This window comes from Pygoscelis adeliae, unplaced genomic scaffold, assembly GCF_000699105.1.
Source record: "Pygoscelis adeliae isolate BGI_AS28 unplaced genomic scaffold, ASM69910v1 Scaffold117, whole genome shotgun sequence".
NCBI lineage: Eukaryota > Metazoa > Chordata > Aves > Sphenisciformes > Spheniscidae > Pygoscelis > Pygoscelis adeliae.
The window spans coordinates 3,645,413-3,654,457 of NW_008825270.1; the positions used below are offsets into that span (position 1 = coordinate 3,645,413).

Sequence of the window (9,045 nt, forward strand, 5' to 3'; positions counted from 1 at the left end):
AGTCAAACTGGAAAGAGTAACTTGAAAAACAGACTAACCATTGTTGTTTATGCACTACAGATATTTCAAACCCAAGAGAAATTAAGGAAGTAGTGGTGCTTGTTAAAAGATGATGTAAAATGATTGAAAATTGTTATTAATAATGCAAATACTTCTGTTAGGCAACCTGCTTCCTTGGAGTAGGTAATTTAATCCTATTGCTCAGGAAGTGCCATTGGTTTCTTTTTCCAATAGGTTTAGGGCACGGAGGGCATTTGGATTAATGAGAGGCAGAGCTGGTGGGGAAAATACTCCATTATCCTTAGCCTTCGGTAAGTCTGGGTAATTAGTGAAACCTTTGCAAGAAGTATCTTTCATTTCAATGTAATTGCAAAATAATTGTCTCATCTGGTAGGGATATCATCTGTGTTGATTGATAACACACAGGTAATATATGAAACATCTGCTTCGGAAGTACACGCACTAGTGTGGTTCTAACTGAGTTGGTCAGCTGAAGGCCCCATGATTAGGTATATTAAAAACCTGTATGAAACAGCACATGCCAGCATTTGCTGTTCATTTAAAGGGGGGAGGTTGGCCTCTTTGGGGCAGTTTTTGGGTGCCAGCTGAGAATTCCTTGTGCTCGTTTACATCAGAATCCCTTAAACCTCCTCCCTTTGAAAATGAGAAGCACATCAGTAGGCTGTGGACTTTGCTTTTAAGGATGAACTTTACAAGCTGTAAAAGAAACAGCTTTCAGGGAAAGCCAGGAGAACGAGAAAGGAAGAAACAGTGATTTCCATACTGAAGGAATAGACTTGAGACTGAAGATGTTCCCTTCCCAGTTCTGTTACTGGCTTCCTGTCTGATTTTACCACCAGTAGCTCTTTGGATTTCTACTTCCCATCTGTAACAAGGGAAATATTAGTATTTCCCTTTTTTCCTGCTTTTTGTCTGTTTAGGCAGCAAGCTCTTTGGGCAGGGTGCTCTTTCATGCTGGGCACAGTAAAAAGCTTGGTTCTATGGGGCCTCACAGGACTCTTGTGATACGAATTGTAACAAAGAGGCAGGAAGATGTCTGAAGGCGTGTTTTTGGAAAGGTGGCCAGTAGTTTTTTTTTTTTTTCTTTCTTTCTTTTTTTTGGGGGGAAGGCAGACTGCTTTACCTTAGTAGCCAGGGAAGTTAATGCGTTTCTGAAATGCAGCTTTTAGTAGCTTGGCACAGTTCAGTGTAAGGCTCTGTGGCTCCTTCATGGTAGTGATCCCCTATTGCAGTGGTTACATGAATGCATCACTGCTTGTCGCTTTGTCATTGAACCCAAATCAGGTAGTCTTTCTGTAGCAGGGGATAGGAAATAATCTCCATTATTTTGTTAGAACTGACTAGTACTTGTGAGTGTTAACGGTGAAGCAGCCAGCAGTGTTGGTGGGGAAGTCAGTAGGGTAAAGGAGGGCGATTTGGTCAGTGTCTGATCGTGTCATTTGATGTGCGCCTAGACGTGTGCTGGCTGTTCACACTCCCCCCAGCATGTTGAATAAATCTCTCTCTCACGCACACACACGTGTATCTAAACACAGGTTTCGGAGGTGTGTCAGATCAACCTGGGGCATTGGACGTTGTGACCTACAGTCTCCCTGGGCATAATTTCTGTGGGAAAAAGTTATTCTGCTAGATAGGTATGTACCTTTCACTTTCAGGCATCGTGGTGATACTGTTTTCAGCAGGGCAAACTGTGGTTTGCCCAGGGTCTGGTCTGTAACTGGAGCTGCATCTGCTGCTCCTGGGAATGCCAAGCTTCGCATCTGATCTGGAATGCTGATGAGCCCATATAAAGCTGTTAATGTGTGTGAGGTTTTTTAGTCTTCATTACCAACCTGATAGAAAGATAATTCCTCAGCTGCTGTTCCAACCTGTGGGATTTTACCCACTTAATTAATTTTCTTTCTTGTTAAAGAAGATTTCTTTTTATGCACAAGAAGCTGTGCTTGACTTGCTTTTGAGGGACTCTTCTCATGTCTATATCAAAGGCGCAGAGGCCCCAGAAGTTGGAGGGTGAGCCCTAGGGGCAGCGTGCCTGTGGAGGCTGAACTTGGAAGCTCTGCCTTGTGTGCTGAGGGCAAGCTCCTGGAGGGGAGCCAAGTCTGTGCAGCAGAGGGGACCCTACTTCTCTTCCCCGCTCCCCCCTTTTGCCACCACTCGGCAATAAAATGGAAGCTTGTGACATGACCAAAGGATAACAAACTGCATGCTGAATGCCTGCTGAGAGTTAAAAATGCCAGCCTACACCACCCTCCCCAACCTTTCAGCATGTCAGCAAGCCATCTATGTAAATAAATACACATATCAAACAATAAGCAGATGCCTTTTTAACATGCACTCTTTCAGACTGAGGTATTCCTTTCTGGTGCAGCTCATCTCAGCATCTGTCAAGCTAATGCCAACTCCACAGCTCCCTTTCAGTTGTATTTAATGCACAAAGATTTCTGTTGTGGTAAGTGTAAAATATAATGAGGAATTGGCTTGTTTTACATCTGTTTTGGTGTTACTTGTAATGTATAAAATGTTAAATTGGAACGCTTTGTGTTTCTCCCGATCTCTGTGTCAGTAAATAGTACAAACTCTTGTTCCTTATGCTTGATTAAGTGGCTTTATACAAGCATGTGTATAATTGTAGAAATATACAAGGATGAAAAAAAAAGTCGTCTGCAAAATACACCACCGGCAGAGCCCCAAAGCAAACAAACATTGAAGTGGGGAGGAAGCTGTGATGAAGGTTGGATTTAAAATAAAAATAAAAATAAATAAAGCTTAATTCCAGCAGAGTCTGTTGTACCCCTTAATCAAACCAAACTCAGGAGCCATAGAGTCTAAAGCCCCAAGGGTGTACCTTAGTGCAGTGTTGTGGATGGGACACCTGAGAACTGCTAGGCTGGGTCAGATCTTGTCTAATCCAGGGCCTTGTCTCCGATAGAAGCCAGCAGTGATTAGAGAGAATGTAAGACCAGGGCAACCAACCAGGAGAAATTCCACGTTAAGCTTTTGTTTATTTTTGTTTTCATATTAAAAATGTATTAAGCCCAGATGACCCATAGGCTACTGGCTCTACTCCTCTTTGAAAATTCACCTACAGGGCTAAAGGAGAGTTGGATTCCTCAGTGTTGCTGTCCCTCTCTGTCCCTCTACATCAACCACAGAGAAGGTCCCTGGTTGTTACTGTCCTGTCAGGTTTTGCACATGCTGCTGCCTTTGCCCTAGCCAGATACAAAGGTATCACATTAACTAAAATAAAAAATCAGACTGTTTATGCAGGCAACATGTCTTGAAGACAGCTCTCTGTCAGGCTTTTCTGAGGTCTGCTGAGAGAAAGGAGAATATTCCCGCTGCTTGAGACACTCTCAATTGGATTAGATAAAAACAAAGCAGGGTGGAGGGGAGAGGCATGATCCTTCACTGGAGAGGAGAATTTGGATGACCTGAGATATCTTCTGTTTCTTAATGTTCCTTGAATAGAGATGATTGAAATCTCTCATCTGAGCAAGTACACACAGAAGACAAAATACAATATTAGTGACCTTAAATATATTAGAGCTCTCTGCTTCTGATCACAGCAGTACATCAGCTGGAATAGTAATAGGGAATGAATGGGTTTTGCCTACATGGACAGCACTGTTCTTTCATAATGGAAAGGGAAAATTGGTACTAAAAATGCCATTGAATCAAATTTTTGATGACTCTCAGTACACCTGCAGGTGACACTTTCCATCTTGTGGTTTCAGAGCACTTTGCAAACCTGAATAAATTAATCTTTTTTTCCTCACTGTCTCCAAAGGCTGGGAGTTACTCTCCAATACTGCATGTCTGAAAGGATTAGGACTGCATTCAATAGGGTAGGTTTCCATTAGGCAGCAGACACTTCGTCCTGTGCAGAAGTATATGGACATATGCATTTTCTACATGCAAGCACTTGCACCTCTCAAATACTTGCCCTTCCCCTTTAAAGAAACCAGGATGTGGTTGGTATGTGTGTATTTGAAATGCCAGGTTGGGCAGAGCAGGGAAGAGGCTTGTAAACAAACACCTGCAGGAGGATGAAGCTCAGCTGAAAGCATTTGAGTCCACTGGAGACATGGGCAAGGAGAACATCCGCCTCAGTACCTGTTTGGTGGGCTCCTGCTCCGCTCACTAGACCACAATGCTCCTCTAGTGCACCTAAGATGAATGACCAGGGTGCAGAGCGCTCCTCGGCAGGGTGTCTCAGGCTGGGCACAGCGTGCAGCGCTCCTGCGTCCCACTGAGCCCTCTCCCTTGTCCTGGGGAAGTGTGAAAAAGCACTTCTGTGGAGGGGAGCAGGGGGCTGCTGACAGAGGGCTGATATCTGCACGCATGGCAGGAATTTCCTTTCATGTGGTCTGGTGTGACATTAGCACTTCCGAGCCAGCTTGTTAGTGGTGTTGGATTGACAAGTAAATGCTAGCTCAGCTCAGTATGGCTGTCTTCTCCAGAGAGCATGACAGAGAAGGGGACCTTGAGATGACCAGCTGCAGCCCTGTCTCAGTGCCTTACAGGACTGCTGGATGGAGTTGCTGTGAAAGGACCTTCTCCCCCAGCTTTTCGTCTTGACTCTGGAGGAGTTACTAAGTGCTGTGATGCAGCGGGGGCACTGATGCTCCCTGATGCTGAATGAGGACAGTTGGCATTGGCTTTGGGATGCTAGAGGGGCTGGGCAGGGTGGAGGGTTTTGGTTTCAAAAGAGAGCAAAGCAGCAAGGTAGACTGGGAAGGAGAGAAGTAATGCTATGAAATGGATTTGCATGGCGCCAGCTTCATATCTGAATTGGAGCTGTCAGGGCGAATGAGATCCAGACTCGGTGTTGTTCTCTAGAGAGAAGCCGTTATGGAGCGATTGCTCTGTTAAGTGCTGGCTCCACCTCTGTGCCCCGGGTCTGGCTGACTTCTGCAAGGAGAAAACCGACAAGATCTGGCATGATCCCTCCTTTCCTACTGGCCTTTCCTGCCTTTCTCCAGGCTCTGATTTACCTTCTTTCGCTTGCTTATTGCTTTCACCACCTGAGCATCTCCCACTGAACCCTTCTCCTCCTGGCTCTTCATCCCACCCTTACCTGCTTCTAGGCTCCATCACCTTGCCCTCTTTTTCATCCTCAGTCTTTTCTGGTTCCCTCCATCAGCATACAGTTGTACTCTAACATCTATCCAGTAAGTCAACATATGTGTACATATTTGTTGCATACAATACAGGAAAGTGCGTGTGTGTATGCATGTATGTCTTAAACATTTAACTACTTTTGTTTTTTCACACACTACTCCATCCTCTATTCTGGGACTTGCCTTCGGAGGACGCACAGCATCTCTTCCTGGTGTTCCTGTCCTCTCCTTTTCCCTGGTGACCCTCTGCTGCTGCACAGGGGAGCAGGAGGGGAAGATGCAGAGCAATTCTGTTGCTCCTCTCTTATTCTTCTGGAAATAGTCCTGTTCCTCCTCCTGCCTTCTGGTCAAAGCCCTTTTCTGGCCAGTCTAAATGGACTGGGAAGTAAGGAGGAAGATTTTGCCTTCAGTCCAGGCCTTGCCAAGGTCTTCAGGGTCTCTGCCAGATGCTTCCCCTCACCCCCTTCAGATGCGCAAGAAAGAGTTATCTTTAGCTAAGTGGGAAGAAGTGAGTAAAGCAAGGTCACGGTCTTCTCCTCAGGCCCAGTATGGAGGTGTGTGTCTTACGGATTTGTCATTGCTGTTTCTGACAGGTTGACCAGCCTGGATCACGGTACTAGGGACCTGAAACAAGGACCCTGGCTGATGCATGTTTAATACGACCTGACTTTTTGAGGAGAACAAGTATTTCTCTGAAGGCCTGTCCCCTCAAAGCAGCACGCAGGTAAGGCAGACAGCGCTCCTAATGCTCAGCCTCTGCTGCTGCTGGGCTCTGGCCTTGCTGCAGTGGACTGAGCAGAGGATTTTTTCCTTTCAATTTGGCTCAAGAGGGGCTTTGTCACCTCTGCCTGCCATATCTGTAGGGGTGAAATCTTACGTTGTATTTATAGCATGGGGAATGTTTTTCAGCAAAAATGTACTTTCAGAGGATCAAGACTGCTCATATAGTTGAGATAAATATAGGCTAAAAGTGTGGGAGGAGTATGCTGAAAAAATAAAAATGTTACAGATGAGGTATTAATAAAACAATACATAGACCTCTTGTTCTAAAATAATTTTATATTGAAAATAACCTTAATTTAAACAGAAATCTTTTTAAGAAAAGGAATGAAGAAGTGTATGTTGGGGGGAATGGGTTAAGTAAGAAATTAATTAAACCATGTAGTTTTCAACTGGGCAAGATGTTTCAGGTCATCCAAAAGTGAAAAAAACCCAAACAGAAAAGCCCTGCAGTTCTAATCGCAATGACTCATGGAAACCAGATCTAGAAAAGATGAGGCCCTTTAGTCCAAACCCTTAATCCCCTACTAGTATGTAACATCGTTCCCAGCAGCGTCTACCAGTCCTGTTTTAAATGATGGGATTTTCCCTTGTCCCCTTGGGATACTATTGCGCAGTCTAATAGAATTAATCTGCTTACTTCTCTTTCAACCCCTGACCACTGTAGATGCAATTAGTAGTAGGCGATGGGAGGATTCTGTTTCCAATGCTGTATTATGAAGGCTTAGGGCTGTATTGTGTAAAACCAGACATCAGTTGCAAGCGCGTATGCATGAGTGTGGCTTATCTGTCAGTACTCATTACAGCCCCATAAATGTCTCTGAACTACAGAGTTCTCAGACTCGCAGGAGCTTTTCTACAATAGTAATTCAGGATCTGATAAGGCACAGACTAATGTATTTGAATGCCTGTGAGAAAGATAGTGTGATTGGAAACTAAAGTGAAATGCAAAGTCATATGCTGCTCGTGCTAGAGACTCTCAGAGGCAATTTACTTCTCTGTTTCTGGAGCATTCGCTGGCCTCATTTTTGACTTCTCTCTCGGACAATTTGGTAGGAGCTACATGAAATAGCTTTTTGCTGTGTGTGGTGCTGCCAGAGGTACCACTGCACCTTTCCATCTGTGAATTTCAGGACTGTCTTAGATGAATATTGTGGGATTCTGCTGAAGTTTACTGAAAGGCTCCAGTCAGATAGCCAGATGAATATAAAGTCAAATAAATTGGAGCTGGAAAATCATAGCTGGTCTTATTTAGACTGTCTCCATTCAACAAAAGTAGAGCTTCCTTCTGTGACATTTCACCCATTTTGCTTCTTAAATTTGGAAATGTTTTAGTAGTGGGAACTGTTACTCAGTTTCTAGAGCACATGGGTGAAGTTTCGACCTGTTTACACCTGGAAACTACAGCAACAGGTGATCTGTACAAACTCTTTGTGTGTTTGCATTCATCCACTTCTAAAGTGAATTAAAAACCACATCCTAATACAGAAAGCAACTGCAATATGATTGCTGTTGGATGTTTGAATGAGGCTGCAATGTGAAGCAGGGCCAGGGGTCCTGAAAAACTGCATGTCCCAGGCTTCACATGGGCCGCATCCAGTGGCACTAGAAGAGAAGGTTACAATCCTGTTCCTTCTCCCTCCCAGTAAATCCCTGGCTTTTCTGGAGTACTTCCACAAATCAAAAGCCTAAATGTAAACTTAGCCACTGGTCCAGTGTTTCATTATCAAGATAAGTTAATTAAGCCTATTAAAATTTGACTAGACTGCCAGTGTTTGTCAGATCAGAATTTCTTAAACGCTGAAGATTGAGTTACAAAGCTTTGATGTGTTCAATGAGTCCAGTGCTAATTTGCCCATTGTTTTTAATCAGTTGAAATTCTTTTCCAGCTTGGTGCTTGGCTGCTTCATGTGGTTTTGTAGCATATTTTAAAGGATGGGGAGGTAGTGAGTGAAGCAAGGTGTAACGATCCGTAGCGCTTTAGATTATCTGCAGCTTATGTTCCTTGTCCCTGCTCTGCCAGTCACGCTTTTTTCCAGTGACAGTGTCAGTAAACCAAAGCGGAAAGATACCGTTTCTCCTCTACTCTTCCCTTTTTCTTTTCCCTGAAAGTTTATCTTGCTGCTCACTTTTTAAAAGCACTGCATTAGCTGGGGGGGGCTGTGAAGGAAAAGGCATGCTTTAAATACAGATGCTGGTGATAGTCCTTTAAAAGCTGCATTTCTCAAGCTGGGAGCTATTGACCCCTTTCAGTGCAGTCACAAAGAAATCCAAGAGGAAATGGAGGGTGAGGGCCAGCAGGGAATATATCTATATAATTTTTTTCCCCCAAGTCATCTTCTTACTCCACCCCCTGCCAGGCTGGCTATTGTTTGAGACTCCACATGGGATACCAGTTGCCATATAGGAAAATGGCATCATGCTACATTCTTTCTAAAAATTGATTTTTTTTTTACAGTTGCCTTGGTTTTTTTCTTGCTGACAGTTGTTCTGCTTTTGTGGAAGATCTGGGCAAAAGGAAAGTAGTAGGCTACAGTATGCACGTATACAGTCTTGGTCTGTGCAAAAGATTTCACTGGCTCTTTTATCACGGTTTAGGTGATTAGGCAAAGCAGCAATAGCAAATGAGGTTCAGCTACTATGACAGGAGCAGAAGATGTTGCTGTGCATTTTCCTGCATCCTGAACTCAGTAATAATCCTCCTTGCCTTTTGATTTTTCTTGCTTAAGAGGATGCTCAGGCAGTGGGACAGAGGCATGGAGTGTCCCCTCTGTGTCCCTGTTCATTCACAATCTACCATTTATTCAGTGTGTATTTCCAGTCCTGATGCAAGCACTCCTGGACTCTTACAAGGGGATCCCGCCTTTTGCTCCCAGGGTGTTCCCTACCGGATCGTCCCTCTTTCAGTGCTTGAAGTTTTAAGGGGTGAAAATCTCTTTCCACCAGGACTTTATGGTCTGTGATCGAGAGCTGGGACAAAAACAGTGCTACTGAACTGGGGCTTCCGTTCCTCCCCATTCCCTGAAAACATGGTTCATGAAATGGCACTAATCCTCATTCACTGTGTTAGATGAAGACATGGGGCTGCAGAGACCTGAACCTCCTGCTCCCAGCTTGTGCTTTG

The 9,045-nt window shown here is 44.2% G+C and overlaps 1 protein-coding gene across 1 annotated transcript in view; it reads left to right on the top strand.

The window, feature by feature from the left end:
- The first annotated feature begins 5,810 nt into the window (after window positions 1-5,810).
- TSPAN18 (tetraspanin 18) overlaps window positions 5,811-9,045 on the top strand; it is a 63,424-nt gene continuing 60,189 nt past the window's right edge. Inside the window, exon 1 of the mRNA XM_009329690.1 lies at window positions 5,811-5,865. The gene's annotated coding sequence lies outside the window, so the exon portion shown is untranslated. The remainder of the gene's footprint in view (window positions 5,866-9,045) is intronic.